Source organism: Pangasianodon hypophthalmus, chromosome 12 (genome assembly GCF_027358585.1).
Source record: "Pangasianodon hypophthalmus isolate fPanHyp1 chromosome 12, fPanHyp1.pri, whole genome shotgun sequence".
Classification (NCBI taxonomy): Eukaryota; Metazoa; Chordata; class Actinopteri; order Siluriformes; family Pangasiidae; genus Pangasianodon; species Pangasianodon hypophthalmus.
In genome coordinates, this window is record NC_069721.1 from 13,970,283 (window position 1) to 13,977,222 (window position 6,940).

Below are 6,940 nucleotides of genomic sequence, written 5' to 3' on the forward strand. Positions count from 1 at the left end.
CATTTTAAATACATGTTATGTGTCCATATTTGTTTCTCTTCCAGAATCAATACATTGCTAAGATATTTCTTGCATGGTGTGGAGAGACAATACTGAGCATATTGTCCATCAATTTAAAATCCCAAACATATTAGTTCGGGAGAAAAAAACTATGGTATATCTGAGTAGCCCCTTAATCGTCCTTTCAATTATCCTACTACATTATTAGCTCGTTCTAATCCACTAACGGCCCTCCACTCCTTCCTCCCTTCTCTAGTTTGTCTTGATTACAGGACTTTCTATCTGACAGTAACTCACTTCAGGTGCATGAATAAGACTGAGCCACATGCATACAGCCAAATACCATGTTTCCAATCATATAAACTGAGTTTAATATCTATCAGTAACTTATGGGAAAGTCTCTCATTTTGCTTACAGATTCCCTCCAAAAACCTAATACAGCCATTTGATGGTGAAGTGTCTGGTGGTGTCCATGGCTTGGTGTTCATGAATCTAACTCTTACCTCTTTTGAATGGATGGAGATTTGTTAATAGTGTGGGTAAACCAGGACGAGCTTGACAGACCTTGTTTGACAAATAGGTTACTGTGACCTGTAAGCCAGATTACATAGTCTGTACACACCACCAGGCACAATGCCTAAATATTTTGTTAGAGCTCTTTATTAGCACTTATTAGATCTAATGCATTAGATTATGAGAGCCTATTTTTCTGAACTTCATTTATATCATGCATGTGGGACTTCCATATGACATTTAAAACATATAAGCATTCAAGCTACATTATAAAATATAATGTTAGCTGAATTAAAAGTGGTATGCTTTCATTCAATTTTATTGACTGTCACTGCCAATATTTGACACATAGGTCTATGGTCTATGGTATTATAAGGCCAAAAATCCTGGATGCATAGCTGTGGAGTACAAAATCCACTCAAACATGAACTAGGTAAAACCACTAGAGGACAGTAGAGTTATAGGAGTAGAGAGGAGTAGAGGCAATCTCTCTTCATTTGGATACATTTAGTCATTTTGTCACTGAATTAAATCTTTAGCTGTATTGGCTGTAAAAGATGTTTCACCCAGCTGATAAAATGAAACAAGTTAGTATAAGTGTTTATATATATGCTGTGTTAAGTATATAAGTCTTATCTAATTCTGCCTCATAAACGTGAGTTATGTTTCTGTCGTACAGGCATTTTTTCATGAATATTATACACAAACAAAAACATACAGATCTGTTAAGGTTTAGACAACTATTAAGAGAGAGAGAGAGAGAGAGAGAGAGAGTAATATTTATTCGGAACAGCTAGACCCTTAATCTAACTGGTTATTATTCAGTTATTCCTTATAAAGCATATTATTCAGTTACTACTATGAATTATACAGCAATTACAGTGAAACTACTGCAGGAAACATATGTAGTTATGAGAGTGAAGAATGAGCCTGGGTCTGTTGGCAGGAGTCTAAGGGGTTATATTACTACCTCATCTACATTATAAGTGAAGCAACAGTGACAGTGCAAGTGAAAAAGCCACAATAACAGGAACCACACAAACTAAACTAGAGCAAACTGACTGAGATACAAAGTATTTAGTTACTGCCATGAGTACAAACACAACAACTTGAGGTTTTGTTCTACAATAAGGAACATTAGCCCTTGGAGTTGTGAACCTCTCAGTCCTATTCTTTTTTCTCCCAACACAACAGACTACTACAACTAAATTATTACCAGCATTGTTCTATTTGTTGATGTTCTGCACCAAGTGCATTGCCATGGCCCATTACCTAGACCTGATCCAGCATGGTGCAGAGTGGTCATATGTTGTGATGTGTATGTATGTGTGGTGTGGCTGCAACAGCAGTGGCTCTTGATAGGCAAGCAGATGTTTTTGGGAGGCCAGTCCTGCCAGGTTCACTCTGAAATGGTGCTTTAGAGCCCATTACCCTGCTCCTCTGATGACACTCAAATAGCTATCATTACCACGCAGCCCAGGGAGGGAGTGTGACTGTTACAGAGTGAGAGAGAGAGAAAGAAAGAGAGACATATAGAGGGTGAGAGAGAGGTAGAGGAGTGAATGGAATAAAGCTAGAAAAAAAAGGAGTTTAAAATGAACATTTCAGAGAGTTAACAGCCTCCAGCCTTTTCTACCCTATTAACTGCTATGCTGCTCTTCCTCTGCACTGTTGGGAGTGACGCACTATCCTCAACACTACCAACTCATGTACACCTCTCTCACTCTATGTCTCTATGTCAATCTCTCCATCATTCCATCTCTTCATCAGCTGTTTCATTTTCCTGTCTCCTGCATCCTCCTTTGCCCTGATCTTTTTTCTCCACCCTCTGACAACCTCTGTTTCTTTCTTCCCCTCCTCCCACTTGCCCCATCCTCAATTTTTCTCACCCTCCTCCCCTCAACTCCCTCTCCAATGATCCCTGCCTTTAGAAACCAAAGATTCATTTCCATCACTCTGTCCGTTCTTTATTTTTCTTTCCTTTTCTGCAAAAGACTCTGAATCCCTTTTCTCCTTCCATCAATTCTCCACCCTCATCCATTCGTGTAGCCTTTTTTATCCACTGCCGCCCCACCCCCTTGCCTTGTATGACAGTAACATGTTTCAATTAAGATGTGGCAGTGCTGAGAAGGGCAGATGGCTCACACTGCCAGTGTCCAGTTCGCTCAGTCACCTATGACCAGTGCGCTGACTCAAACCTACAGTTCACAGCACCCTGGTCACTGTTCCATGATTTGTGGAGCAAAGAAAATGAAGATAATTGGCAGTGCAAGATATTAGATTAATTATTTACTGACATTATTCTTTCATTTTCACAGAGTACACAGACTCCTGAGAGTATTTATGTTGTACTCCTTAGTGAAGGGAGTCATAATATAGCCTACTGCATGATGAGTGATGTTCTCTCATACAAACTCCATGCACTTAACCATTTATTTATCACACTATTACAGTTGCTTGTGTAGATACAGTGTAGTGCAGGAGGAAATAAGAAAAAATGAGAAGTTGAAATTTGTTTACAGTGTTTTGCTTTGTACAAGGGTCTGGAAGCTATAGTGTTAGAGCCATGAGGACTTGCACGACTGCCTCATCCACACCAGGGGCAGGGAAATTGGTGTTCTGCTATATTTATAGAGGGTAAATGGCAAGAGCATTCTCCAACACTCACAAGACTCCAGTTGACCTAAAGGTGGCACTATTGCTTTACAGGTTGGAATGATAAGACATCAACACCTAAAAGAAAAAGAAAACAGACCAGTGCCTGGTTTGTCAGTTGTGCTACCTCCATGACTACAAAAATGATAGGGCAATACTCTGTTAAGTAATTATGTGACCTTCCACAGAATTACAAAAAACAAAAGACCAATATTTTAAATATTATTGCTTAACAACAACTACAAAAAAAAAAACCAAACTGTAAATTTACTTCTGTCTATATATTATAGATTTTCTGTAGGCTGTGTAGAGTGATGTCCAGTTGTTTACTGCCCAACATAATTGATTCTAATTTTTGATTAACATATATATATATATATATATATATATATATATATATATATATATATATATATATATATATATATATATATATATATAGAATATTTTAAAATCATTTTTACATGAGCACCAAGCTCTCTATGTTGTATTGTGGTTTGATTATGGTTGACTTGAAGTGAATGTAAGTCTAAATGCAATAAACATTTATATTTATTGGCCTTACAACAGAGGTTTTACATTTTAGAGTCTGGAAATTAGAGTAATATCACAGCAATATAGAACATCAGATTCAGCACCAGATTTAGTTTGGAATTTGTATGGTGAGTGCAGATGTAAAATAGCAAACAGATTTTAGATTCAACACTGGATTATTCACTGCAATACAGAGAAGTAGCAGACATAGATGAGGACCTAAACTAACCTAAAATCAATAAGGTTTAAATAATATAATGCTATGATAAGGACTAGGCATAATGGCATAGAGACATGTATAGAATATAGCATATATAATATGTATCAGCCAGAGTTAAAAAGATATTATTGTGTAGAGTAAAGAATAGCATTATATGGCCATTTCATTAGTAGGTTGTTTTGAGACAATATTGTTCTGGTAATATAATACTACTGTAGCACTAGAAAAGTGTATTATTTATTAGATAAATATATTACAATAATAGTGCGTTGCAGTAAAGTGGACCATAATATTTTAGAAAGTGAAAACGGGCAAACCCAAATGTTAGGGAGGAATGGGTTAAAAGTCGAGCACATTAAGATGAATAGAGAACCGCAAGAAATCGCCGACCAATCCGTGTTGAGATTAACACTTTGTTCCTCCATGATTGGTTAGAGTGGACTCAATGCATGTCCGTTCATACGTACAGGGTTTCTGTCCCACGTGGGGTGTGCGATTGTTGCGGATCTTCTATTGGCTGCAGAAGCATCAATAAGCTCCTCCTCGTGTGATGAGATTGGCTAAACACCTCGGACTCGTGCCCGCCCCTACCTTGTTCTCTGTGGAAGGAAATACCCCTGAGTGAGTGAGAGAGAGAGAGAGTGTGTGTGTGTGTGTGTGTGTGAGAGAGATAGAGTAAGTGTGTGTGTGTGTGTGTGAGAGAGAGAGAGAGAGAGAGAGAGCGCTGTCGGCTCGTCGCTTCGCATCTACGAGACAGCACGTGAAACTAACACGGCTCTGACATTTTGTACCGCACCTCTTAACAACCTTAATATGATTTCTTTTAAAAACATGATTATTTGATATGATATTTAACTCCACATTTTCTCCGCCTTTGCCTGTGTCTTGCAGCATCGCGCGTGTGTGGTATTTCATATTTCATTTGATTCAACTCTTCTCCTGCCAGCTCTCTCTCTCCGGCACTCACTTGCACTGTATCACCGCACACTGATATTTGAAATCACCGTCAATTTGAACGGACGTCACACGCGCGCGTTACTCCGCCATTGCAACACGCAAGTCTCGGAAAAATTCGCCGTCCGAAGCCATCAGCCAATCGGCCCGCCTGTGCGTGTTCAGACTCCACCATCATCTAACATACAATTTGCGGTTGTTGTTGTAAATATAGTTCTGATCCCATCCATCCACCCATTTAGTGTGTCTACTGGCCTAAATTTGACCATCTCATGCTCTGCACACTGATGGCCATCTGCTCTAGGACAAGGTGATTGTTCAGGCCTCAGGTTCATTTCCAACTCGAGTTCCCCACCCAATACAAAGACCTCCTTTCCTTTACACAAGGCTTACAAGTACTAAAATCTGAAATCCTCTCCAGTCACACTTCATTCCTTTTTTTTTTTTTTTAGGCTGGGGGTCTGGAAAGGAGGTTTCAAACGCAAAAAATCTGAAAACAAAGTCTGTCTTTTCCTTCTAATGAAGTGCACACAAAGGTCACAGCACTGCAACCCATAAGCCACTGCACTACACTCTGCTCCAAAGTGAAATTGTGTTGGATCCAGATGTCATCGCCGCACTCTCATAATGTCTGGATCCAAGACTGACCACACGCTCGCCATGCTGTGGAAGCACACATTTCGTCTTCTGCTGATGATTACCGAAGTGGTTGCTGTTGTGATCCTGTCCCCTCCCTGCTTCTTCTGTCATTAATGCCTGGCCAGCTGAAGTGTGCCTTTGCATTCTGGGACATGAGTTAATGAGTTAATTAGTTTATAGGGTGATTTTTCTTTCTGTCATTCTCTCTGCCCTTCTTTCTCAATCACTCGTACTTTGTTGAGTGATGATATTGCACACATTTTTGTAATTTACTCACAAACGTGTCCAATCACACGTATACGCATGCTTTGTCTTAGTTTGCCTTACATGCTCTCACAAATCGCAGAGGCATTACCCATGTCCTGACTCAGAAACACTCATCTATAGACCTTCTCTCTCTCTGTCCGCCTCTCTCTCTCTCTCTCTCTCTCTCGCTCTCTCTCTTTCTTTCTCTCTCTCTCTCTCTCTCTCTCTCTCTCTCTCTCTCTGTCTCTCCCTCTTTCTCTCCCCCAGATGCTGCCCTGCTGTGATGCCTGAAGCTAAGCAAGCCAGTAAGATTAATAACGAGCTGTCCCTCCCGAAAGGCAGGGCAAAAAAATACACTGTTTGCAGAGGAAAGAGAGAGTGAGTGGGTGTGAGTGGGACAGAGAGAGAGAGAGAGAGAGAGAGAGAGAGCGAGTGAGTGTGTGTGTGTGTGTGTGTGTGTGTGTAAAAGAGAGACTCTTTTTGTTGGCAGGTTAGTGCCATTCACTACCTCTAACGCTCACACAGACCCTCCCCCGGGGCCTGCTGACATGGATTAATGTGTTTAGTACAATTATTTCATTTATTACTGTCTGGAGCTTTTTTCAGATAAGAACATTTTTCAGGTTGCTAACCATTATTACCTTCAGGACTTGCCAAGCAAAGGGGCTCGCGGTCAGAAGTGCTTCGCTCTCTTTTGTTAATGCTTCTCCCAGCATCTGTTTCACAGCTCTGCTGAAAGATTGAGAGGGGTTGAGAGAGCTCTATCTTTCTCTTCCTTTTTCCCTCCTTACGCCCTTAGACATTTACCGTAGGCGAGTCTGTGCTGTTTAATGGTATAATACAGTCTTAGCAGCCATTGTATTTTATTAAAAATAAAACACTTGTTTTGTGTGGGTGATCTGTTGTGATCCTGTTTTTCTTATTCCATTTTATACAGTTATTCTAAATTCATATTTTTGTTCTTTTTCATTTCGTTCTTTAATATGGGCCATGGGAACTCAGAACAGGTGTGCTACCACCACTAATCCTCAGCAGGTAGCCCTATAACACTCACACAATAGCTGCCACGCTGAATGATGATACCTGCTCCAGAGGGTGGTGCACCTCTTAATCTATCAACCTGCCCACCATGCACCAGCCCTCAGATCTCCTCCCCCCGTGTGTATCCTCACATTGAGA